We start from the raw sequence: 27886 nt of genomic DNA, 5'->3' as shown, positions 1-27886 counted from the left end.
TTCCCTCCAAAAAAGAAAAAAAAAAAAAAAAAGAAAAGAATAACATTTAAAAATTTTTTTTTAACTGCCAACAGTTAAATAAGAAACAAGAAAATTCTTGAGCACACATTCTGAAGATTAAAAACCTCAAGTATCTTCTTCCTGGAGCTCATTACCTAAATGCTTCTCATGGATAAAATCTCTCTCTTCCTAATACACATTGTACTCTCTGCCTTCCTATCACTCCCTGCTCTTCAGAAATTTCACCATATACCTAAAATGCAACTGTTAGACTCTCTAACATTTTCTTTTCAATTTTGAGGAAAAAATGCATTTAAGTATAAGAGAAAGGAGCCATGGAAAGGAGTAAGCAGAACTAGGATCTAAACAGAGTTATAATTCCCTAAATTAATAATAAGACTGTTATAATAGACAGTTATAATTCCTAGAGTTATAGTGAGACTGCTGGATGAGCCCTCTATCCTCTCAGGGCCTCAGTTTCTCCATTGGTTCAACAAGGGCTATGGAATAGGAGATGCCTCAGGTCACCTTCCTCTCGGCTTTATCATTCTAAAGTACTAAGAATTACATGGGATAGAGCGAAGGCAAGACTACATCCTGGAAGGAGCTCTGGCTCTGTTACCTGATACGTCATCTCTTACTCTACTAAATGTCTTCTGGAAACATCTCAGATAGACCAATGAAGATCCCCTGGTGGGGGTAGGTGGTTCTAGATCCCAGACTACTGGGACGTGGGGCCCAATCGAAGCATGGTGGTCTTGCTGAACTGAGAGGGTAGAATTAGAGTTTGGGCAGCTGCCAGAGTGCCTTGGAATTTGTAAGGCAGGACACTAGAGTACACGTGAAGATTCCCTGCCAATCTTCGGATGATTGCTGGCCTGCACTTATGCAAGGCAAAACTCTGGAAGGTGTAGAAGAGAACAGTTAATATAGGGCTGAGAGCCGAACAGAAATGCTGGAGGTTGTACAAGCCTGAGAAAATACTGGAATCGTGATCCAGCTGCAGTGGAGATTCAGTTAAGACCCTAGAAAGAGGGGCACCTCAGTGGCTCAGTCCTTAAGTGTCTGCTTTCGGCTCAGGTCATGATCCCAGGGTCCTGGGATCAAGCCCCACATCGGGCTCCCTGCTCAGTGGGAAGCCTACCTCTCCCTCTCCCACTCCCCCTGCTGGTGTTCCCACTCTCGCTGTGTCTCTCTCTGTCCAGTAAATAAATAAAATCTTAAAAAAAAAAAAAAGAACCTAGAAAGAACAAGTCATATAGTGAGTATCACATGTGAAAGTAAGGAGTTCACACGAAGTTGACTGACAAAACCAAAACAGATTCATCCTAACAAAGAAAAAACAATCCTGACAGTCTCAGGAGGATGCGCAGGTAATTTAACTGCCTGACAGGATAAAATTCAATACCCTTGAAAGCAAACTGACGTAATCCGGGCTACCTACAGCATATCAGCCACAGTTGTTATATGAGGAACCAGGAAGAAAAAAAACCCACACAAAGTAACAGACCTTAAGATGATTCAGATGTTAGAATCTACAGATGAGAACTTTAGAAGAACTATTACAAATACACTGAGGGTGTTAAAGGAAATCTGGACAGAATGGGAGGACAGACAGGAATCATAGTGAGGAACAGAAAGTAAAAAAAAAAAAAAAAAAAAATTTTGAATCCTATGACTGAAAAGTACCATATCTGAACAAAAAGTTTACTCTGGGCTTAGCAACAGCTCAGATACCATAGAAAAAAGGGTCGCTGAATGGGAAAAACAGATAACTGAACAACACAGCAAAAATGACTGAAAAATAAAGGAACTCGATGACCTGTGGGATATCCAGGGGCCTAACATACATATATATATATATATATATATATATATATATATATATATATATATATATTTGGCATCTCGGAACTGAGAGAATGGGCTGAAATCAGTATTTAAAGAAATAATGTCACCAAAAAAGGCAACGGAAAATTTTATTTAAAAATCTTCAAAATTTTGATGAAAACTGATTTAAAACTTAAAAATTGAATTGAGATATTCAATTTCATTAAATTTAAATTTCAATTTTATTAAATGGTAGACTAAAATAGTCAATTTTATTAAATGGTAGATTCTCCCATGACTCTAGAGATTCAGTGTATATTTTGGTCAGAATGCCAAAAATCTTTTCAAAAATTGGCATATTTATGCTAAAATTTATATGGAATGCAAAGAACCTAGAACAGTGGAAACAATCTTGATAAATAAGAGCACATGTATGGACCAGGGCTTTATAGGAACTCTCTATACTTTCCTTCAATTCTGCGGTGCACCCAAAACTCCTCTAAGTAATGAAGTCTATTCTTGAAGTGCCTGTGAAGTGGGGTTTGCCTTCCTGTATATCTGTCATTGCCTCCACTTAGGGAGCTGATCTCTCCAGTCCGAGTCCCAGAATGCAAACAGAGCAGAGATCTGAGCTGTCGAGACTCACACCTTGAGTAGAGCTGTACTGATGAGCCCAGGTGGGATCAGCCGACCTCTAGCTAATTCACAGACCCGAGAACAAATAAATAATTGCTAGTTGTTGTCGTCGTCGTTGCTGTTGATATAAAAAGCAGCATTGCAGGACTGATTTTAAGACTTTCTGATAAAGGCTCAGTAATCTAGACAATGAGATATCCAAACAGTGACAAGATGAACAGAAGAACAGGAAGGAACGTTGAATGCAGAAAGGGACCCATACATTTATGGACACTCGGTGTATCACAAAGGTTTAACAGCAATGAATCAGGGAAAAACAGTATTTCTAATAACGGTACTAGGTCAATTGGCATTCATACAGATAAAATGAACCCTGATCTTTATAAAACACCTTATAAAAAATCAATTTTAGAGGACTTACACTGACCTACATGTAAAACGTAGAATAATACGGCTTCTAAAAAATAATATGGGACAGTGATTTTTTTGATAGTGTAGAACACAGATATTTCTTAAACATGGTAAAAAAAAAAATGAAAAGATAATTGGACCTCATTAAAATTAATATCTTTTATTCAACAACCATACCATTAATGAAGCCACAGAATGGGACAGGATATTTACGATAGATAAATGCATACACACACTAGACAAAGACTCCTGTCAAGTAAATACAAACAACTCCTGCAGATCAGTAAGACAGAACATGAGTTAAAAAAAAGGGGGGGGGATAACCTATTTTGTGAATTGCCTAATTCAGATATCTAAATTGTAAAATAAAATAAAATAAAATGGCACCTGGGTGGCTCAGTTAAGCGTCTGCCTGTGGTTCAGGCCATGATCCCAGGGTTCTGGGAATGAGCCCCACATCATGCTCCCTGAATAGCAGGAAACCTGCTTCTCCCTCTCCTTCTGCCACTCCACCAGCTTATGTGCTCACTCTCTCTCTCAAATAAATAAAATCTTTAAAAATAAATAGTCAAAAAAAATATGTATGTGTAAAGGTGCTCAACCTCATTAGTCATCGGTATAATGCAAATGTAAAAATCACAATGAGCAGTATATTACCATAAACCTAACAGAATGTTCAATACTAATAGACTGACAACACTAACAGGTCACATTAGAATACTGCCTGGCAATACGTATTTGACCCAAAAAAACAATTCCACTGCTAGTTATACACCTAAGAGAGATGGTGCCCAATACCACAAGAAAACACATAAATATGTTCACAGTAGCACGGTCCATTATGGCTAAAATAGTAAAAAACCCAGATGTCTGTCAGCAGAATGGACATGTTTTGGTATATTCATGGTAACAAAACACTGTTCAAGAATGAAAAAATGAACTGTTGCTACACACAACACGAATGAGACTCACAATGTAACTGTGAATGGAAGAAAGAAGACAATAACTACACACTTTATGATTCTATTTATATAAAATTCAAAAACAGGAAAAACTACTCGAGAAGTTACAACACCTTTGGGGTGAATTAATGACTTGGAGGGGACACAAGGAAGGTTTCTATGGTGCTGGTTATGGTCCATGTCTTGCTCAGTGTACTCAGTTATTAACTCTGCCCTTCTCCAAACTAAAAGTCCAGATCCCTGCCAAGAAAGCTGCTGCAAGAGTTGAAAACGGACAGGAGTGGATGCAGTGATAACAACAATGAGAGAGGAGACATATACTCAAGAAACATTTAGGTGATAAACTGGCAGGCTCATTGTGATGGGTTACATGTGGGATGGAGTGGGGAAGGGCTGAGGAAGAGGGGGTAACCTAGGATGGTTCTCAGGTTTCTTTCTGGTGTTAGTGATGAAAGGAATGGCCATTAGTGGAAATCAAAGATTCGGGAAGAACATCTTGAACTTGAGGTGCCTGTGGCCATCCACAGGAACAGCTCCGGCAGCTAATTAAGTGGGAGTTCACTGGAACTGTCTGAGCAAGAGATATGGGTCTAGGAATCATCAGCCTCCCCGGTCATAATTAAAATAATGAGGCTGAGTGGCATCAGAGAGAGAACATGGAGCATGAAGGGACATGTGAGCAGCGCTCTGGGGGGGATACCACATTAAAGGGAAGGAAAGGTATGGAAACCCAAACCTATGACCAGGACACAAAGGTTAAGCTGGAGAAACAGGCAGGAAACCAAGAGACATCAATCATGGAAGCCCAGTCCCAACTGCGAGGCAAGGAGGAGTGGCCAAAGAAGTTGACCAGTTCTTTCAAAAACCTTGGCCAGAAGGATTTGGCTCTGTAGCTGTGGTCCCTGGGCAGGGACCAGAGCTTTTTTTTTTTTTGCAGTTTTTTTTTTTTTAATAATTTTTATTTTGTTATATTAGTCACCATACAGCACATCCCCAGTTTTTGATGCAATGTTCCATGATTCATTATTTGTGTATAACACCCAGTGCACCATGCAATATGTGCCCTCCTTAATACCCATCACCGGCCTATCCCATATCCCCACCCCCTCCCCTCTGAAGCTCTCAGTTTGTTTTCCAGAGTCCACAGTCTCTCATGGTTCATTCCCCCTTCTGTTTACCCCCCCTTCATCAGAAAGAACGATTATACAACATTTGCAGCAACATGGACAGGACTGGAGGAAATTATGCTAAGTGAAATAAGTCAAGCAGAGAAAGACAATTATCATGTGATTTCACTCATTTATGGAACATAAGAAATAGGAAGATCAGTAGGAGAAGGAAGGGAAGAATGAAGGGGGGGCCAGAGCTTATTTCTCCTCTCTAAGCCTCAGTTCATTCCACACTAATGGGGCAATAGTGTAGTATGTGCATGAAAGGGCGTGGTGAGAAAGAAATGACATAAAGCATATAAAGTGCCTAGTAAGCAGGGAGAGGTTATCACCTGTAATCATCATGATCCTTGCATGTGCCCATCAAGCAAGGTGTTAGTTCTCGGGGTGGGGATAATAGGGACGAGTTTATAGGCCGGCAGAAACAGCCAGAAGGGGAAAGTCCCTGGATACCACAAAGAGGAAGCAGGAAGGGCGGGCCCCACCACCGCAGGTGCCCCTGCTGCTCTAACTCGGGAACAGACTTGGAGACAGACACAGGTGACAAAGAAGGAGCCGATGCTGAAGTGAAAGGGGTCACTCCTACCAAGGCCTCCATCACACACTGCCCTGACTCTGGGGAAGACTCCATCTTTGGGACAATCAGTGCAGGTGTTAGAGCTGCAGAAAATAACAAGCCTCATTCGTCCTCTTAGGGCTCATTCATTCACTCATTCACTTTTGAAAGCACATACGAAACACCTCCTATGTGACTTCAGGGAATAAGAAAGAGTTCCTCCCCTAGAGGAGGTCACACTCCTTTAGGATGGCCAATGAGGAAGAAAGGGGTGTTTACCTAGACTGAGCATTTCCAATGTACCAAACTGTGGGCTTTACCCAAGTGATAAATGGGTCACATCCTATATACCTGTCAACAGGACTGGGAGGTAAAAGTCACTATTCCCGTTTTATGTACCTGGACACAAAGGCTTGAAAAGTTAGGGGATTAGTCCAGGGTCACGTGGATAAAAGTGGCAGGGCCAGGAGTGGGGGAAAAGAGTGTGCCACACATACAGACATACAAACTGCTGTGGGAATTACAGAGGGTTTAACGAAGGAGCAGACACAGGAGTTTGGTCTTGAAATAAGAGCTTTCCCAAAAGAAAGGGGGTCAAAAGAAAGAAAAGGCTGACTAATGCTCAGATGTCACTAGAACATATGTGAGCATAGCCTGCTTCTTGCACGGAGAAAAGAACTTAGCTGTAGACACCACATGCCTCCCCATTACCAAAATATGGCTCTTCTTGCATAAGCACAATTCATTCTTAGGACCAAAGTTCTCTTGGATTTTCTCCAAGCCTTCCTGAGTACATAGAATTGTCCTTCTGCACTGTCAAATCCCCAGATCTCATACTTAGCAGCTGTTTTCAAGATATTTTGTCAAAACTGCATGCCATATAGGCACAGAATAATTTGTCGCAGGCATTTTTACATCTGGTTGACTCCAATCAAATCATCCAGAGATTAGATAAAAACTTACAAATTTTATCAGCTTTAATTACTTAAAACAATTTTGATGGCCCTTTGAGTCTCTCCCATCCCCCAGGTACTCAACACAAAGTTTCAGGAATAATAGGGAACAGATGGCAAAAATATTTAAGACTCTGATTTTTTTTTTGTTTTAACAAAGATGATCAAGAAAAGATTTCATTTATTTTGATTTTTTTCCCATTTAGGAGAAAACTGCTTTCCGTGGAAAAGGGCATCTTCATAAAATCCTGCCTAACTTAAAAAAAAAAAAATCCCTTTAATCTAATTTTAACCAAAATAAAGCCTCCTTCCTAAGGCGGCTTTGATCAGGATAGACTTAGCACTTTGAGAGATCTCAGGAGTGTGTGTTATGAGGGAAGAACACCTGCGGGTGATTTACCCTGGTGTCTCAGGGGTCTCCATGGATCCCTGGCAACTGACCGATGCGTGGATCTCTCTCTCTCTCTCTCCCACACACACACACACACACACACACACACACACACACACACGGGGCTGGATGATGCTTATGCAGACTTGAGCTCAGGATGTTTAGGTCCCTGTGCACACAGAGCAGAGCAGACAGCGCAGGCCTGGCAGCCTGAGTGGTAGGTGGAGAAGGCCAGGCATCAGCAGAGAGCTGAAAGCATCTCCCCAGGCAGGAAGAGACCCCAGGAGGGATGCGGACATCCGATGCTGCAACGGCTGCCACGCCCGGACCCTTCCATAAAGTAGAAATTCTTAAGGTAGGAGTAGAATTCAGAAGGAGAAATGCCCAAAGCTTTTGATACGAGGCTTGGGCAAAACGGCCTCGGGGCTTCCTTGCAGCTCTGAGTTCTATGATCTCAGGCTGATCTAGAGAAGGAACCTCTAGAAGGATGCACTCCGATATGCATATCAAAGTGTAGGTGAAGACCCCAGCCTTTAGGGTCATAAGCCTTAGATTCAACTCCCTCATCTGCAGCTAACCAGCCGTACAACCTGGACAAACCACTTAACCTCCCTGAGCATAGCTTCCCTCATCACTGTCTTTTGTATTTAACGTTAAAAATACTATAGTACAGTGTCTCACACAAAAGAACCAACCATAAGGAGGAGATCCCCCTCACCCTAACTCCACTACAAATGGCCCCTAAGTCGCAAAGACCTCCAGTGAGTGGTGAGCTCCCCGTCTTCTGTCTGGCTGCTGCCCATGCTTTGTCCGGGGCTCATCCAGCCCTGCTATCTAAAGTAAGTGATTTGTCCCAGGGACCGGGGGGTCTCCTCTGTCATGCTGCCACAGGAGCGAGGCGGGGGCTCCACTGTTCTTTCATAAATGAATAGAGACCATCTCACTTGGCAGAGACTGTCCGACTGTTCACAGGCCTGTGTCCCTTTCTTCCTTGGCACAAGGTGGCCAACACTCCCGGTTTCTCTAGCAGTTAGATGCGGCCATGGAGTTCTGGCCAACGGCGAAGCAATCTATGTACCACCTTCAGGCTGGGTCCATCCAAACAAACAGAAACAACCCTCAGATCAGAAAGCCAACTTTTCCCTTCGAACATCTGACGCAGAAGAGCAGGGTGACTTCCAAAGCCACGCAGTGAAGGCAGCTGACAGAAGACAGAGCCTGGGTCCCCGAGTCACCACCGGAAGAAGAGCCACCCAGCCTAGATATTTCACAAGTCAGGAGTAAGCCTCTCTCCTGTTCTAACCACTAGACATTTTCAGATTTGTTATGGCAACTCCCCTAAGTCAGTGAGTCTGCAAGCTGGGTGCACATCAGAAGCTCCAGCAGGGCTTACTCAAGGGACAGACGCCTCACCCCCCAAACTTTCTGATTCAGTAGGTCTAGGATGGGGCTCAAGAATTTGAATCCCTCGCAAGTTCCCAGGTGGTGCTGACGCTGCTGGTCCAGAGACGACTTTGAGAATCACGCTCTCTACCTAGCGCACTTACAAGCCTTGTGCACTGGAGCTGGGGCTGACGATCGGAGTAAGCGGGAGAGCCTTCCTCAGTGCCCAGCCTGCCCGGCTGCCCAGAGCCCACAGTCTGTCTGTGTGAGAGGACAGCCATGCCAACACGCAGCTGACAAACTGCGACAAGTGTCAAATGAAAGGAGTGTCAAAGAGATTGTGGGGATAGAACTCTGTTTCCTCTCAATGAGCAGCACTCCTCCCAGGACAGACCGGCAGGGTCCGACACATGCACCAAGTCAGGGAGTCTGCACCTTCAGAGCAATTTCAAGATCTAAGGTTATGTGGGTCTGGACAAGGATGGGGTGCTTTGGAAAGGGCTGACAACAGATGGCTGAAGTAGGGCTCAGGAGGCTGAAATGTGTCTCCGAGGCAGCAGGCAGACCCCCAGAGGCAGGGACGAGGGTGTGTGGAGAGGAACATATGCTGGGGAGTTGGAGCTGAGATCGGTCAACCAGAGGCCGAGCTGGAGGGCAGCTCAGAGGCCCTCAGCAGTGTGCAGGCGGAAGTGGGGGCCGGTGCAAGGAACGTGTGGGGAACGGGGCTGGCATGCTCAGGTGAGTGGTCTGCACAGCTGCTGGGGAGCTGCTGAACAGCGGGTGGACAGCAGTTCTGAGAGAAGGACACGGAGACGCCAGCTGCGGGAAGAGGGTCAGTCAGCTCTGTCTGGGGTGTGCGGGTGGAAGGCCTGTGGGCTCTCTGGAGTCCCGCGACTGACATCAGACAAGCAGTGGGGTTCCCGCCTCATTCCTACCATGAGCCAGGTTCAGAGTCAGGGACCTGGCCTTTTCCCAGGGCCCTCCTGGTGCCACATACACGTGTGCATGTGTATGCACGTGCACACATGCACACATACCGATTCTCACAAGCAGGTGCATCTCTCACTTCCGTTTCCTAATTCCATAGACACCTCTTCCATCCATCCACCAGGCCAACCCATTTGGTCAGGCAGTAAGCCCCTGGTGAACTGAACACCTATCCACTGAGCGACCCTTCAGTGGCTGCTGCCCCTTCCCTGAGGGGGCCCACATTCCGGGTCTGTCTTGATGCTCTAATGGAGGAGCTTTTCCAAGGAACACCAATGCCCTGGCACTCTCGGGTCTCCTATCTCCCCCTCCCTGACTTCCAGCATCTGACACGGCTCACCGTCATCAGGACCCCTGCCCACTGTCCGCTCCACTTCCTCCAAGCCGTCACCCTCCATGCATACCCCTCCTCATCCACCCGGAATCCGTGCCCCGCTGCTCCAGCAGCACTTGCCAACCTGTAATTCCCTTTGCACTTGGCCCCTGTTTGGAAACACCCAACCACGCCCTAGAGCAGTGCTTTCTGAAGGCTACTGGCTCTACCAATCTCCTGACAGACTCATCAAAATACAGATTCCAATTCAGTAGGTCTGGGGGTGGAGGCGAAATTCTTCATTTCCAATAAGCTCTCACGTGATGTAATATTGCTGGTCTCAAACAAGAATCCTCTATATTCGCTGTCTCCACCGCCTCTTACCCACCCCAGCGTGGCTTCCGCTGCCCACCACACCACCTGCACAGCTTGCACACCGCACTGATGGCCTCTGGCTGAAAGGCACTGCATGTTAACATTTGACCCTTCTACTCCTTGAAACAGCTTTGACACCCCATCGAGATGCCCGGAGACTTGTGCTTCTTCTCTCAATGGGCTAGTCAAGGAACTCCCTCTCGAAAGGAATGTTGGTGAATTCCACCTTCTCCATCCTAGCCAGGAGCTGGAATCCTCCTCACTGTCCCTTCTAAGACCCTCAGGGTACTCTGGGTCTGCTTGTCTGTTCTCTGGCCAAACTCAGGGCTCTGCCCTCATCCATACAAGCACCATCCAACAGAACTTTCTGGAATGACAGGGATGTTCTATAACCACAATGTCCCATATGGTTGCTAGGCACATGTAGCTCATGTGACTGAGAAATAGAAATTTTTACTTTTATTTAATTTTAATTAATTTAAAAGTTGAATTTAAAGGGCCACATATGACCAGTGGCTGCCATACTGGACAGTGCGGCTCTATAGGAACCAATACCTAAGAGACAGTCTCATCATACACCAGATGTTCCTTGGGCCCATGGCAAATTTGAACAGTTTTGCAAATCTATCATCAGAAGTGGTAAACACGAGTGGGTGGAAAGCATGCCTATCAGACTCAGATGGCCTGAGTTGAAACCCTGCCTCTGACACTTGCTAAGAGAGTGACTTCAGCAAGTCACCACCTCTCTGAGCCTCAGTGTCTTCACATGTACGTACAGCAAAGGGAACAGCAGATCTTAGGGAACTGCTGTGAGCTTTAAATAAGTAAACACAAGGCATTTAGGTCAATGCCTAATATATAAGTGCTCAATCAATGTTCTCTTGTTCTTATTTTTATTATTAAACCCTCATGTTAGTCTTGCAAAGAAAGGATTACTGTCTGTCTGCAGAGACAGTACATGAGGACAGATTACATGAGGACACTGAGATGCAGAAGGGAAAAGGGGTCACTCTAGAAACACATAGAAACCTGGGATTTGAACCCAATCCTATCCAGCTGCAAAGCAGCCAGCAGGCCAGCTGTGGATGGGCTGCCCCGATACGGACTGCAGTGCTTACTCCCCAGGACAGCCTTCCCTATGGGCTGTGGTGACCACAGAGTCTAGAAGGCAGTGGGGCTGGGTACTGGGGACAATTCTCCCATAGCTCACTGCTGTACCCCTAGAAGCAGATGGAGGCCCAGACATAGCAGTGGGGGCTGTGGTCCCCCGCTAGGCCCTCAAGCCTGGGGTGCCCTCCCGCTTCCACTCTACCGTAGAGGGTCATGTTTCCCTTTCCACTCAATGCGGCCAACTATGTGCTTCTAAATCCAGAGTGAACCCCAGGAAGATGACACCTGCTTCTGAGACACACTCACCATGCTTCCTTGCAAAAAGTGCTCCAGCCCAGGCCACGGTATCTCAAGAGGTTGTGCTACATCTCAGGGAGTGAGCCAACAGATAAGCAGACCAGAAGGCCTAGGCAGCTGGACTGGCATGCGAATACCCCTGGATTTGGACCCAGGAGACAGGGATTCAAATCCCTGTTGACCTTAGGAGAATCATCTGACATCTCTGAAGCTGGTCTTAATTAATGAAAACGAACTTGCGCAGAGCAATCTGTGACCTTCAAAGTATTTTCACACTCGTACACTCATTTATCCATCCAACAAACATTCATTGATTACCTACTCTGTGTTCTGTCCCTGGGGAAATGATGGGGGGCAAAGCACCAAAATCCTTGCCTTCCTGTAAAATCATTACTTTTAATCTATTCATCTCACAATGAGTGTGCGATTACCGTGGAGGGCAATCTTGAGAAGGAATATTACATGGCAGTGAAAATGAACTAACACGAGCTGCATGTTTGTGTAGGTTCTTCCGTTTGACCCCTGAATCCACTCTCTGTTCTGCCCCACGTACCTGGAGGTCTACCCCCATCGACTGGATCCCTAGCTCCCCTGCCCTCAGCTCCCAGAGAAATAAAACCTCATTTGGGATTGGAAGAATGAGTCTGAGTGAATCATAAACTTGCACAATGACAATTAAAACCCCTCCACCCGTTTCACAAATGAGAAAATGAGGCTCCAAGAAGGGAAGGGTGGCTAAGGTTATGCAAACTCGGTCTTGTCTCTGCAGGCAGAGCAGGGCATGGCAACGCCTGCCTTATGAGTCCTAGAAACCTCTATTACTTTCTTCTTGCTGCTGGAACAACCCCAAACCTAGTCACTTAAAACACAACGAATGCATTCTCTTACAGCTCTGGATGTGAGAGGTCCAAAAATCCAGGTGTCAGCAGCACTGCATTCTTCTGGAGACTCTACGAGAGAGTGTCTTCCCTTGCCTTGTTCAGATTTTCTAGAGCCACTAGAATTCCTTGGCTTGTGGCCCCTTCCTCCTCCTTCAAGCCACTAGCATAGCATTTTCCAATCTCTCTTCTCTGTCCCTCTCTCTCTCTCTCTCTCCTCTTTCGCTGTCACATCTCCTCCTCTGACTGTGACCCCCCCACCTCCCTCTTGTAAGAACCCTTATGATTACACTGAGCCCAGATAAGTCAGTTTCATCTGCCCATCTTAACATACTTCATCACATCTGTAGAGGCCCTTTAGTCACACAAGATAATAGATTCACAGGTTCTAGGGATGAGGATGTGGGCTTCTTGTGGGGGGGAGGCATTATTCTGCCTACATACAGAGCCGTAAGGCCTTGGAAGCAGCTAGAAACTTGTCTAACAAAGACTGACTCTTACTGCCGTGATGTTACCAACAGTCATGTCATCTACAAAGAGAAATACGTAAAACCAGCATTCTGATGCCAGGTGGCCTTTGGCAAAAGGGCAGCCAAGAGGCTGCCATACAACCACGAGCAAGATACGTAACCTTTCCGAGCTTCACTTTGCTATTTGTAAAATGGGAACAATGTCTATTCCCCATGTAGAGAGGACCACGTGAGCTGGTGTGTGTCAAGAACACAGCACGGGGTGGGGCTCCCCCTCCCCATCTCTCTTGGCCCCCTTCTGCCTTCCAGTCTGAGAACACACATGTACAGCCCACGTTCGGCCCTCAGTGGCTGCCATCACTCTGCTTCGGGGACTGACGAGCTGTTACTAATGGGATTTTTCGGGGGGGGGGGGGCGGGAAGCGGACAGAAGAGCTTCAACGCCTCACTCACCCTGCTGAGATTTTGACATAGACACAGATTTTAAGAGAATTAAGCAAAGAAGGAGAAATGCTATGAATAAATGTCAGCGTCCCTCACAAAATGTCACCTCCCAAGACCTCACTTTTCACCAGCGACTACTCTGGGATGTCAGGGCGTCTCTCCAAAGCAGCTCTCATCGTGTCACCCGCCTTTTAGGTACGACAAAACAACCCTCCTTTGCCTTGAGCCTCCGGTGGCCTCGTGCCTGCCCTTCCAGCTCTGTCCTGTAAACCTGCATGTTCCAGTTAAAAAAAAAAAAAAAAAAAGGCTTCCCCAAACCTGATATCCTCTGTGATATTTATTCCTTTCCTTTCCAAGTCCTGATACATGTGACGTCTCTCAGTGGAGTTTCTTCAGCTGTAAAATGGGTCACTGTGAGTGCTTTGTGAGACTATGCTCAGGACACCCCAAGAACATTGCCAAGGGGTAATAACTACCAGTGGTTACATCAACAGTACCACCTGCAGCATGCCAGGTGCTCAACAGAGGCTGGCCCCTTTCATCATCACACTGTGTAATAATCACGCTCATCATGCTTCTCAGGAAACTGTGGACCATGGTTGGGTAAGGATTGTTCTGCTTGTCTTATGTGTGTATCCCTGAATGCCTGGAGCACTACAGGTATTCAGTGAGTATTTGCAGAGAGTTGGATAGAAGAAGAACAACAACAACAAAAGACAACTGGTATACCAGTCAATGTTCAATTTCAATAGAAAGTTTGTTCTGGAGACTCCAGGGACCATATTTGCCAGGATCCACTGAGTCTTCCAGCTAACCCTCTATAGCCTCCATGACTCATCTTACCAACAACAAATCTCATCTTGTCACTTCTGTGTTTAAAGCCCATCAACAGTCCCCAAGATCAAGCTCAAAGCCCTTGTCCTGGTCAAACCAGATCCTTATGATCTGACTCTATCAAGCTGTGTCTTTATTGGTGTGTCTCCAGTCACCCCTTCTCCTGGAGTTCTATGTCCGAGCAGCACCACACTTTGCACCATTCACCAAACACCCCTGGGTCTTTGCTCATACTGTGCCTGCATCCAGAAGTGACCTTCCTTCCTAAAAATCTCCAGTCACTTTTCTAGAGCTGACTTAAATGAAAACTTCCAGTGAAGTATGCTACACCCTTACTCACCATCTGTTATTTTTGTTCTTGCTGTAGTAACAGCTGCAAAAACCTTTATTAATCATCAGTATTTGGGCAGGTTGCATGCTGGACAACTTTCATACCTTATCTCTAACCCAGTACTTCTCAGATTTTAGCACACATCATAATCCCCTGGCAAACTTTTATTTTTTTTCTTGGCAAACTTTTAAAACATAGATGCATATACCCTACTCCAGATTCTGATTTAATAGCTCTGGGGTGGTACCTGAGAATTTACTTTTGGGGGGGGGGGTGGTTGTAGATGGCAGAGAGGAAGAGAGAGAATTTCAAACAAGCTCCACACCCAGCGTGGAGCCCAATGTGGGGCTTGATCCCACAACCCTGAGATCATGACTTAAGCTGAAATCAAGAGTTGGATGCTCAACCAAATGAGCCACCCAGGTGCCCCTGAAAATTTACATTTTTACATTTTAATTTAACTTTTTTATGTTATGTTAGTCACCATACAGTACATCATTAGTTTTTGATGTAGTGTTCCATGATTCATCGTTTGCATATAACACCCAGTGCTCCATGCAATATGTGCCCTCCTTAATACCCAGCACTGTGCTAACCCATCCCCCCTACCCCGTTCCCCTCTAAAACCCTCAGTTTGTTTCCCAGAGTCCACAGTCTTTCATGGTTTGTCTCCCCCTCTGATTTCTCCTTCATTTTTCCCTTCCTTCTCCGAATGTCCTCTACGCTACTCTTTATGTTCCACATATAAGTGAAACCATATAATAAGTGAATTTCTCTGCCTTATTTATTTTACTTAATATAATCCCCTCCAGTTCCATCCATGTCGATGCAAACGGTGCGTATTCATCCTTTCTGATGGCTGAGTAATATTTCATTGTATATACGGACTGCAGCTTCTTTATCCATTCGTCTGTTGACGGGCATCATTCCTGATACGTTTCCGGCAACGCTGATGCTGCCGGTCCATGACCAGAACACTCTGAGTAACACTCCTTACTTGTAGGTAAAATTATATTACCAGTTTGCAGGGGAGGAGAAGTTAGGGGATTTGCCACAGGTCAAATTATTCAGCAATGAGGCCACATTTTGAACCCCCACCTCCGGAGTCACAGCCTGAGCTCCCTTACTTAACAACAGTAGGGGCAGCAGCTGACGTTTACAGACACCTCACTCCACACCAGGCTTTCCACCAAGCACCACATACATACTATCTCATTTAATCCTCACACCCTCCTGAGACGAATGCTATTACTGCCACATTATAAATGAGGAAACCGGCATGAAAAGAGTGAGTTATCTGAGATCACACAGGCAGCGTGTGTTAAAATGGAGAACAGGGCCAAGGGACGATGACAGCATGCCCGTACATCAACAATGACCATTTTCAATATGTGATGTTGTTCACCCTTCACTGCAATCATTCCTTTCCAAACAAGTCTTCCCAGCCAAACTGTGAGTATCTTTGGGGTCAGGGAAATCGTCTCATTCAACTTTGCCTCCTAGCCGCTGGCAAAATGCAAGTGATTTGCAGATACATAATTGTGTCTGATGAATGAATAAATACACAAGACGGAAGGAGTAAGCAAAGGACAGGAAAACAACTGAAATCTCTACCAGGTGACACATAGACTGCCCCTCCCTAATAAAGGGTGTGGCTGGATCCCCAGAACTATTCATAGAGGAGCTTTTAGGAGGCCAATTTGCCTTCAAATAAAAACAAAAAAACAAAAAACAAAAACCACCACCACCAAGGAAAATAACAACACCAACAACAAAAACACTGTCTCCAGAAGCCCCAGAATCAGGCAAAAGACTGCAGGTTTGGCAAAATGAGGCTCCCCACTAAAAATGCTTCCCTTGTTACCCTTTTAGCTAATTTCTCTTTTTTCTGAGCCTACCAGGGGTGTTGGTCTAGCAGACACTATTCAAACTAACAGCTGCAAAGGGGGAGAAAAAACAGAGAGGAACTTTTCTGATGCTTGTAATCAAGGGTAAAAATAAAAGAGGCACAATGAAAATTAAGGAAAATAAACAGTGATCAAGTCTTTTTCTTTTCCATTGCCTGTGGAGTCCCGCTGTGTGTCCAACAATGGGAGAAGAACAGGACTGGGGTGTGGGATTCCAGGTCGGCTCCCCACTGCATGGGAGGACAGCAGGACGCCCACACTAAGCCCAAGCTACAGGACCAGGGAGACACGATTCTCACAGCCCCCTTCTCCTACGCAGAAGCCGAGCCTGGGGCTGCATAGGGAGAGAGCGGGGTGGGAGAAAGCCACAGGCAGAAGAGCGGCATGAACCAGGACTGAATGATACTTGGCCCTCGGCTGTGAGATGTGAGTTTGCACTTAGATGTAGCCCTCGAGGCATCATTAATTCAGATCTCTTGATCAGTGGGCTCAGCCTGGGCTGGAGGCCCAATCAAACTGTGGATAACCTGCTTCACCACACCTAGCTTGTCTCATCTCAAGACTCTGTGCTACACTCAGGACGGCATTTCTGCATCTGGGTTCTATGCTTGGCTCTGAGACCTGGCCTCAACCGCCCTTGGCCAGACTGAGTTGACCATGGCTGTCAATGAAGACAAATGATGACAATTTCTACCATGTGTTGGGTGCTGTGCTGTGGGCCTGTCTTGCTAGTCCTCAAACTAGCAAGATGTAATGTGGGTAGACATATCCCCATTTTACAGATGCAAAAGGTTCAAAATGATCAAAGCATGACACAAAACAAATGAATCCATGCCTGTGTCCCCAGTAGAGCTTATCTGGAAAATGGCAGAGTGGGGATCCTCATCCTGATATCTGGCCTAGAGCTCACACAACTCGCCACCACACTGGGGTGCTCTGACAGAGGGTGGATGTTAGGCTTCTCAACAAACTGCTGGGAATCAGACCCCCGAAAGGAAAGCAGCACCGTGGGATAGGGAAGCTGCTTTCAGACATAGGTGAGCAGCCCTGAGAAACCAAAGCCGAAACCAGGAGGAAGGGAGCCCAGAGGCCAGTGCAGGTGCTGGAAGCAAGCAGAAGAGCGGAGGGAGCAGAAAGGAGAGTCCATACAGTCAGCGGCCTTACTCCATTTCACCCAGAACAGGTGGAGGACAGAGTAGAGGGGACTGCCACAGAAGAAGGTATGGGCGTTCCTTGGAGTCAACATCTGAGGAAGAGGAGGCATGCCCGGGGAACCATGGGTAGTGGGCTCCGGCTGACCTCATAGTGGATACTATAGCATTCTGCTTACAAGGAGGCAGGTGCATGCCTCACCCAGCAGCTGGGAGTGTCAACTGCTAAGTGCTCACACTTTCATCCCTCTCTGGGAACTGCCTCATCCAAGGTTATGTTTGCTGGAGGTAAGGAGACATGGCCAAGGACACAGGGGAATGCAAAGGCCCATCCTTTAGCCCAAATTTAGGACAACGCTGAAGGGTTGTCCAAGCTCCAGGGATCTTCCAGCTCTAGGTATAACCACACAACAGGTCAGCTTCTCCCTCTGCCCAGTCCTGCCTTCCTCACTCCCCTATGGGTGGACCTCCATAGAACTTTCCTGAATAAACCCTCTGCATCCAACTCTCTGTCTCAGATTTTATTTCCAGGGAACCCAATCTAAGAGGTTTCCTTGGTCTCAGTGCCTCCCACCACACCCTTCAAGGAAACTTCCAGAGAGGAGGTCCACAGAATTCAACTGGGACAATGAGCAGTTGACATGAACACCTTCACCTGGAGCCCAAGCACAGGTGGTTCCTCCTGTCCAACCAGATTCCTCCACAGTTCCGACGACCAGCTGCAAGCTTTCCATGCTGGTTCTGGCTCCAGCCGTTTGGCACAGTCTAATTGCACCAAATTTTATTTGAGTCTTCACTGGGGCTGTCACTTCATCCAATTAAGTGGAGGTTATAGAAGGATCCACTTGTCATTACAGCAATTCCTCCTTGCGCTAAATGCTCTCAGAATCTTAACTACCAAGCAGGCGCGATCAGAAAAGATGGCTCCAGTGAAGACAGTAGTATTTCTCCTTCACAGAGACAAACACGGGCAGGCCCCTGAGCCTGACATGCACTACCCGTGTACAGCAGCTACATAAATTAGACAGGCCTAAATAAGTCAGGCTGGAGACAGGGATGGAAACAGAATGCAGATGAGGCTCGCCACCAGACCGGCATCACACGAAGGCTGGGAGCCCACATTGCTTGGGCAGCGTGGCACAGCACACGTACTGAGCTGACAGCCAGGAGACGTGGACTCTATGCCCTGTTCTTTCTCACCTGATGGGAGGACTTCCAACAAGCCCCCTCCTGTCTCCTGTGGCCCCCAGTGCCTTGAGTGATCTGGCCCCTGACCATCACGCCAGCCTCCACTCCCAGTACTCTTACCCACTCCATTCTAACCACTCTGACCACCTACAATTCCTCCAGCACACCACACTCATGCCTACCTCTCCTGGGGCCTACTCAATGTCCCCTTTCCCTAGAAAGCCTTCCCACTCTTCAAATGGCTGACACCTTCTCATCCCCCAGGTCTTCGATTAAAACATCACTTCCTCCAAGAAACCCTTCTTTTTCATCTACCAAAACAGGTCTCCCCCTTATTCTCTGCCACTATGCTCCATTTGATTCCAACATGTCCCCATCATAAGTGGTAGTATTACAGTGATCTATCAACTCTTTCAAAGTCCATCTCTCCCTATAGAATGGTGCTGTCCAATATGGTAGCCACTAGCCATGCGTGGCTAAATTAATGAAAATAAATACAATTTAAAATTCAATGCCTCAGTCACAACAGCCACATTTCCAGGGCTCAACAGCCATACGTGGCCACTGAGTCCAGATAGCAGACAGCACAGATTTCTGTCATCACAAAGACATCCCTTGGACAGTGCTGGTCTGCAATATACACTATGTGAGTCTGATCAACCCGTGTCCCTGGTATCTACAGTAGTGCCCAGGCATAGAGTAGCCACCCAGCAAATATATTTGAGTAAGTGAATTAACCAACAACGAATATTTCACAGAGATATGTTCAAAAGAGCTAAGGAGTGGGAATGGTCCTAGCTGCTCAACAAGTTAAAGAAGTCTTCATGGAGAAGGTGACATTTAAACCGAGCTTTGAAAGATGACAGGGTGCGAAGGTGAAGGGGCACACAGCAAAGAGAATGGCAGAGGGAAACCCATGGAAGGAAGGAAGAACATGCCGTTTCCTGTTTGGGGACTTGGACAGTTTCTTGTCATTGCTGTTGGTGGCAGAGTTGAGATGAACACCCAGGTTTCCTTCAAGTGTGATGTGCAAGGGCTCAGGGCTGAGATATTTGCTTCAGGGTCCAGAATTTAAACATACGCTAGTGAGGCATGCCGTTGAAAAGCAAGAGAAATACAGCAATTTTTTAAAAATTCAAGGTGCGAAAAAGGAATAGAGATGCTCATATTTTAATAAGCTGTAAAAGATCCCATATCCTTTTCCCAGTCTGCTTATTGTTGCTTCTACGCTGAAGATACACTTTAGCACAAACAGGCTGCACAGGAGACAAGGAACCAATCTCAGGATGGATAAACAGAAAAGCTGACCTCTTGAGAAGACTTCTGGGCATGAGAACACAGGCAGGCAACCCCATGGGAAATAAAGGTGCCCATTCAACGGGGCTGGCACACACCTGCTCTCAATCAGCTCCCTCTCCAGATGCAAGGCTTAGATACCTGCCCTTCAGGTGATATGTGCATCCTGACAGCCACCTAGAAATACGGTGACTTGGCTGCAGGAAGCCAGGAGGTGGGGGCCAAGGATCATGAGGGAGGAAACAAGGCAAATCACTGGGCTTCACGTCCCTTTAGAGGAGGAAAAGTCACTCTCTTCTGGAAGACCAGCTCATTTATACAAGCAAACAGATCAGCACATGATACAGGGAGGAGTTCCGAGGCTCTTCACTTTGCCTTGTGGAGATAAAAGGAAAAAGAAACAAAAGACTCAGAGAGAGAAGCTGGTAGGAGCCCAAGAAGCTGGCCCGCATTAATCACCTCGTCACCCGCCCTTGCTGGCTCCCTCCTCAATGCCAGCCCTGGGTCTTTTGCTGGGAAGATGCAGGTCAAGCTGTAGCAGGCTGGGGAGCTCATTAGTGCCTCACCGGAGCCAAGTGCTGCCTGCCTTCCAGAACGTATTTTGAACTCTCACTTTAGTTACTTCTTGGAATCAATATAATGCTTTTCCAGTCGGCTCTGTCTACCGCCCTTACAGCCATTAAGGGCTACAGGCTTCTAAGCAGGACTGTTCGGGCTTACCAACACGCATGCCTTCACTGCCCAGGAAACAGCACTCCATCCTCAGCACACAGGTCCTCTGGGCTCCTCACACAGCGGGCCCAGATCTACGGAGAAGCACCTCCAGGGATGCGCTAGACCCGGGGATCCCATGGGTGTTGGGGCAGCGTGGACGGAAGGCCCTGGAGACACCAGGGGTTGCACTGCGAGGTACTTCAGGCAGCTCCAGAGATGGCTTGGGAGTCCCAACTGGGACCCAGACCCTGAAGCCAAGTCTCTTACCCAGACATGAAACGTCAAGAACACTATGTCTGAGATGTGTTCCCATTAATGATTTCTCTGCGGCCCAGCCCGGCTTCCAGCTGCCCTGCATATGGCCTCAGGGCCCAGGAGAATCTTAGCTCTACAGATGGCCCAACAGGCCTCGCACCTCTGACCGGCCCTCACTTCAGCTGAGCTAGAGGACTCTGCAACTGGGATCCTCTTGGGCCACTGGGATTGTAAGTCCTGTGGGACAGCACGGACTCCAGTTCTACAGGGTAGACTTCCAGAAACCAATTTCTCCACGAAGTGTAAAGGACTGCTCTCGGCCCCACCACACACCAGCAGGAACCCAAGAGATGGTGTCCCCTCCTGCCTTCAGATGGTCTCTCGGTCAATCCTTAGCATCCACACCCAATACAGTGCCACTGTTCTTCAAGGCCCACTGACCACAACCTGCATAGACAGCGACACTGCCAGATCCCACGGTTTAGGATCACAGGTCGGAGCCCAGTGGCATCCTCAAAGAAAAAGCCCTAGCCCAAGCCCACATGTAAATGAGGCAATACTACAGCTACTTCAGAGGCTCCGCTGGGAGTTATTCAAGATCACCCCTGAAATGTGCTGTATTAGTCAGGGTTTGCCATGGTAACAAACATCCCTGAATCTTAAAGATGTCTACAGACACTTCTCTTTCTCAGGTCTGTGGGTCAGTGTGGCTTGGCTCCGAGTTGGGTTCAAAGCTGCTCCTTATGCCCCTCATTCCAGGAAGGAGGCTGAAGGAACAGCTGCTACCAACAACATGTTCTTCTAATGCTGGATGGCAGTGAGAAGACGAGGAACAGAAACATGGGACCTCTTCTTGACACTGCCACCCTGTTCCTTCTCCCACATTATATTGGTCAAAGCAAGTCACACAGCCAAGTTCAAAGTTAACAGGGTCCTTCCTGTCAAAGTTCAATAGCAAGTGGATTCTGCCCATGGGGTGGGATCAGGAAAAGCAAATATTTGCAGAACACCACAACGTTCTAGAGGTGCTCAGCAAGGGCCTGGCACCTAGTAATCTCTCAGAATAAATTAGCTATGACCAATACTAGTATCATTATCATTATTAGCAAGAGCGTTCTGCTTCGGATTGAGAATTTGGGGGGCCTGCTACTTGGGAGTGGCTCTGGGGAGGCTCAACCCCTCTCACCTGGTCCAGACTGGTGCTGAGAACTCTAATGGGGCCAGCTGTGACTGATGGAGAGAAAAGAGGCTGCCGCCAGCCCAGGTCTGAACCCATGGCTGTCCTCGGGACCAGCAGGAACGCCAGGCAGCATCCCATGGAAAAGTGAGCTCATGGCAGGGCCAGGATTTAAACCCAGGCCCCCTGACCTCCAGTCCTGGAGTAAATTCCCTTTCTACTGTCACTAGGCAGGAGAGTATGTTGAGATGGTATTGATTTTTTTTTCTACATTATTTTTCTTAAGAAAAAAAAAAAACAAAAACTAAACCTCTCAATGTTTATTTTTACTTCTTTTAGGCTGAGGCTTAACTCCAAAAATAGACAGTCTTTTTCAGTAGCCCTGTCATTAGCAGTTGCTACAAACACTCTGTCCCCCACACGTTGAACTGCAAGAACAATACTTGAAAAGAGCAGTTAGAACCGAAGTCTCCAGAGAATCCCAATGAGGGCACTGGCTGCAAATCCTGGTGGCCACAGCCTGTGCGAGGGCGTGACCAGCAGCCAGGCCTCCGTCCAGGCTCCCTGGGTCTCTGTGTGGGCTGCCCACACCCCACCATTTACCCTCCTGTGTGCCTGAACATGTGCTTCCCGCAGGGGAACGGCGGGCCACTCACGCCCCCAACTCCATGCTAGCTCTGTGGGTCCTCAGCCAGGTCCCTTCACCTCTGAGACTCTGATTCCTCTCCTAGAAAACGGAAATAATAAGAATTGTAGCTTATTTGGGAAATCTTCATCATTTTGTTCACATAAAGAACTATCGGATTTCATTTAAGCAGCTATGAACAGAATTCCTTCTACACACAGTGATCCTGGGAATAAAGAGAGAAACTGAACACAGTCCTTGCCTTCAAAGGCATTCTAATCTAGCAGGAATTCCTGCTAACTGGGTATAAATTTGGGGGCATATACCCTAATTTTCAGCGGTGGGGAAGGCTGCCAGGGAAGGCTTCTCTGGAGGGGAAGTGCTGGGGCTGAGCCACTGAAGAGATGACCAAGTGGGACCGACATTCCAGGACATGGGACTAGCGTGCGCAAAAGCATAGAGGCTGATTATAATGACCGAGGCTGTTTTCTAGACTGGGTGCAGAGTAAAGATCTGGAAGAAAAGAGGGTACAAAGGGCTTCGCCCATACTTCCAAATAAGCAGTACTGAGGTCGTACAACAGGGGTGCTCGTACAACAAATGTCCAGTGAGTGCCTACAACGTGCCAAGCAGTAGGAACACGGGATGAACAACCACAGACCCCATGCCCAACCGCAGGGAGCCCATCGGCTGATGGACTGGACAATTTTGCTAAAAGATATGCAGTTTGGAAAGGTCACCTTAGATGACTAGGATGGGCAAGGCAAACTCAGAAGGCCGGGAACCAGGCGCATCAGAAGGTCACATGAGGAGTGAGGCCACCAGCTGGTAGTGGGACCAAAGTCTGTGGGGTGTCCAGGGAGGGAACTCACAGAAGGGGTTCAGGAGATCTATGGCCGAAGAGGCATGGGGTCCAATTTATGGACGCAGCTTCTGTAGGCAATGGGGCCACGGGAGGTGGGGTCTTGTTTGGAAACAGGTTCTCTGCAGATGTCATCAAGCTCATACTGGACTAAGGTGGGTCCTCATCCAGTGACCTGTGTCCTAGTAAGAGGAGGAACATTTGGACACAGAGACACACAGAGAAGACCATGTGATGATGGAGGCAAGACTGGAGTGACATGTCTATAAGCCAAAGACCACCTATAGCCACCCAAAGGGGGAAGGGAAAAAAAAAAAAGGCACAGAACGGATTCTCCCTCAGATCCTCCAGAAGGAAGCAGCCCTGCTGACACCCTGATGGACTTTCAGGCCCCAGAACAGTGAGAAAATAAAATCCTCTTACGCAAAGCCACTCTGTTTTCGGCTGTCTGTTCCATCAGCCCTGGGAAATGAATATAATCGCGGATGAAATCTGTACCGGTGAGCAGCTTGGGGGTGACAAGTGCCAAGTACCCCAACAAGTGCGTTCACCCCACCGCAGGAGCTAGGGCTGGCAGCTCCCGTTCCAGCCCCACTGCCTACGCATACGGCACAACCAACCTGAGAGCTGGACCTCGTCAATGGGGACCACGTGCAGATGGGACTACAGGCTTGCAGGAGCCCAGCGGCATGCCTGGGTCACAGGGCCGCCAAATGGCAGGGCTGGGGTTTGAACACGAGTCATCCTGTGGCCTGCTTTGGGGCTGTAGGGATTTACATAAGCAGTCCCCATCCCCAAAGCTCTCATTATTTACAGAATAAAGAACCACATTTTTAACACTCTCTGAAATATCTCCCTTGTTAACTCCTTTCCCTCTTTTCTCCTCTAGAATGTATGCTTCAAGATAACAAAAGCCCTGTCCCCACACAGATCTTTGGTATATCCCTTGTGTCTAGAAGGTTTCTGGGACGTAGGAGGTGTGTAATAAACATTTGCCTCATTGACCAATCAATTAATAGGGGACAGCACTACCCAGGTATGTATTTCTATACTGGCTTAACAAAGCAGTATATGGAGCTAACTGCTTGCTGTCCTTGACCAGAGAAGAAGGCTCACAGGAAGATGCTAATGCCACCTGTTTGCGCAGCCCCAGCCCATTCCCAAGGGATCAAAACCAGAGAAGCCACTGCCAACAAGTCCATCAGTGTGGACAAGACCTACAGTATCACCCCGAACACTGGCCTGTGACAAGGCATTAGGAAGTGAAGAAAGGCTGAGACGCAGAGGGCAGAGACAGAGGAGTAAGGAGTTGGGAAGGACAGAGAGGGAGAGGGGACAGGGTAGGGGAAAGCAGTTTCCCAGGAGGAAACATCCCACCAGAGGAAACTGGCAAGCAGGCACAGGGAGCCAGTTACCGTTAGTGACCCCTGAAGGAAGGACAGGGCTGGTGGCGGAGCGAGAACGGAAGTCAGGAAACAGAGGCACAGACACTAAGACAGACTAGACTCAGAGAGGGACAGGGACAGACACATATCTGGCTCTGAGATGGCCATGCACCAGAGTGAAATTCATGAAAACAAAGTGCATCATTGTTATTTAAGCCTGAAACCAAGGGACCCAAATGGTAGACCATGCCTACGAATCCATCCTACAGCCTATCCTCCCCGTTCTAGAAAGCCCCAGCAGAGCAGCACATACACCAGGGGTGTCCCACCTACACCTGCCCGATTTCGGTCTGCCCAGAAACCCCAGTTAGGAGAAGGCCCCCGCCCCACTGCATCTTCCCGGAGCACCTCAACTCCTCACACTCTGCCCTGCTGGCCGCAGATGGGAGCACAGGGTTCCCACGGGGCCCTTCTTCATGCTACTGGGCATGCAGGCAGGGAAGATCAGAATCCTTTCACGAGACGGACATTCAGACATGGACGGAAGGAAACTCCCTCACTTGTTAAACTAGGTGGTACGGCGCTAAAGCTGCCAGCCCCCTGACCTGTCCCCACCATTCCCCGTGAGCATATACACGAATAACATCGAGGAGGAACAAGTAGAACAGGAAACACAGAAAGGAGACAGAGCCCTGAGTCCACTATTCAAACCCTGGGATGGGACTCTGCACGGAGGCCGCCCCTTGCCTGGGCATCCCGGGGACGCGTGCCTACACCCTCCCTCTGAGGCTGTGTCCAGTTAGACGGGGGAGAACTGCTACTCAGCGCTGAGAGGGTCCAGACTGAGAATGGCTCCCCCTTTCAACCCTTGCCTCCCAGCAGCCGCTGCTGGGCCCCCCTGCCCTTGACTATGCCAACAACCACACACCTTTGGCGGGACAAGGCCCAGGGTGTGTGCAGGGCCGTGGCCTGCAGAGATCTCCAGGTAAGTGTCGAGGACCAGGACAAGGGCAGGATGTACCCTGGCGGTAAAACGGGGCCCACTCCTGAGATGCACAAGAAAGGCAAGGGGAGAGTCATGCCTCCGCCAGACAGAATTCATCCAAAGCCAATAGGGAAAGAACTGGCAAGTGCGGCTGGCAGCAATGAGCTGTGCAAACAGGTCTCAGAGCAAGTGTCTGCCGCCAGACTGCTCTGCCTCGAGCTGCGGAGGATTGCAAGAGAGGGGAGGAGCTGGGGCAACAGGGCAGGAGGCCAAAGCCTTCAGAGGACAGAGCGGCCCCCAAGAACTTCTTGATGGGGTGGCCACAGCACCTGCCGAGCAGGCATAACCCACATCCCACTTGGATGCATTCACATTGTTGTGCCCTTACCCCCTTTCCCTGCCCTAAATCCTCCAAAGTCAGCCACACCTCAAAGTGTGTGTGTGTGTGTGTGTGTGTGTGTGTGTGTGTGTGTCAAAGAAAGAATGAAAGAAAACTGAGGAAAGAAGACCAAGTTCCAAATTTGGATGGTGTCAAGCAGAGAGAAGGTGCAAGGAGTTAAGAACTGACACTGAAAGCCAGAAGGACTAGAAACCAAAGAGAAGTGACCATATTATGAGCCCCTAGAGATCATGCAAATATTTGAATATTTTACCCAAATCTCAAAAGGCAGGGTAACTTCTGTTGGCATCCCGGCTGCAGACAAATTTGGGATTTGAGAGCTCCTCTCAGATCCAACCCTAGGAACACCTGTCATGGGCTCTTCTCGTGCAAAGTCAATGACAACAGGTGTTTCTACAAGCTGCCTCTCCACAGCTTCTCAAAATGGCAGGGCAACGCTTCATGACACTGGTGACCAGGAGCTAATCAGGAGTCCCATAGTCATGGCTGACGCAGTGGGATGGGAAATGTGGTAAGCTTGGGATTGGGCCATAAATGTGGGGCCCCTAGACAGAGCCAATAGGACCAAGTCCACACCCAGCCAAGGCCTGAGAGGTGGGTATTCTGCAATTCCCCTCATCCCTGCTTATCGCAGAAGTCAAGGAATAAAATCTACAGAGCCTAGGATTCAGCAGAGATAGGCAAAGACATCTGGAGGAGTCGCCCTTGTCCCTAGCCTGCAGGCTTCCTTGGTTACTTAACGGAGTGCATTAGTCTAGCTAGGGAAAGAAAGGTGAAGGGAGAAAGGGGTAGTCAGCTCAATGTCCCCAAAAGAAAAGTCACAGGATGAGTACAGCCATGCCTGGAGCAGCAGCACCCAGAGAGCAGAAGCACCTTTGAGACGAGTCAGTCCAGACGGCAACAGGCAGAGAGAATCAGCAAACTCCCCTCACCATGAGGTCAAACTCAGCGAATCCCTTTGTGACCGCTGTTGGGCTTCCACAAAACCCCAAGTGGGAAGTACGGTACTATCCTGATGATGTGGGTGTCTGTCCACTGTACCAGTGGAAACCTTAGGAAGAGGTCTCCATAAGCCATCAAGGTAGGAGGGGCCTGAGTAAGGGACACCGGTCATGGCCGGTTCAGCTACTGCTTACTCACATCACAGCCTGATGAGGTTAGGGGTGGGGAACGTGCTGCCGGCCTCCGCACATCATTCAGGGATGCGGACATCCCTCTGGAGACGCCACCTGCCTCATCATACGGTCTCCATTATCACAAGAGGGGAAAACACAGGGGACTCGTGCATGGGAGATTTTGTATGGGCCTTGCCTGGAAGGGACATAGATCACTTTGGCACACATTCCTTTGGCCCCAGCTGGATGTAGGAGTCTGGGAAATGTAACCTTCCCACCTACGCAGGAGAAAAAAATAAATGATACAAAGAACAAATAATTTTGTCACTTGAGTCTTTAAACTTCCCCAGCTGGCATGAAGTAGGTCCCACACTCTGGACTTCCATGCTTTATTTCACTGAGCCTCAGAAAATACAAAGTAACAACATTCTTTCCCTTTCACAGATGGGAAAACTGAGGCTCAGTCCCTTGGAGCAGTTTCATTCAATAGCAAAAA

The 27886-nt window shown here is 47.8% G+C and overlaps 1 protein-coding gene and 1 pseudogene across 2 annotated transcripts in view; one reads left to right on the top strand and one right to left on the bottom strand.

The window, feature by feature from the left end:
* PTPRT (protein tyrosine phosphatase receptor type T) overlaps positions 1-27886 on the bottom strand; it is a 1022164-nt gene that overhangs the window by 603973 nt on the left and 390305 nt on the right. The gene's annotated exons all lie outside the window — the stretch shown is intronic.
* LOC113258617 (transcription initiation factor TFIID subunit 9-like) overlaps positions 1-27886 on the top strand; it is a 57070-nt pseudogene that overhangs the window by 16145 nt on the left and 13039 nt on the right.

Source organism: Ursus arctos, unplaced genomic scaffold (assembly GCF_023065955.2).
Source record: "Ursus arctos isolate Adak ecotype North America unplaced genomic scaffold, UrsArc2.0 scaffold_16, whole genome shotgun sequence".
NCBI classification, from domain to species: Eukaryota; Metazoa; Chordata; class Mammalia; order Carnivora; family Ursidae; genus Ursus; species Ursus arctos.
Note: the sequence above shows the minus strand (reverse complement) of the source record. Positions and strands in the feature narration are given on the sequence as shown.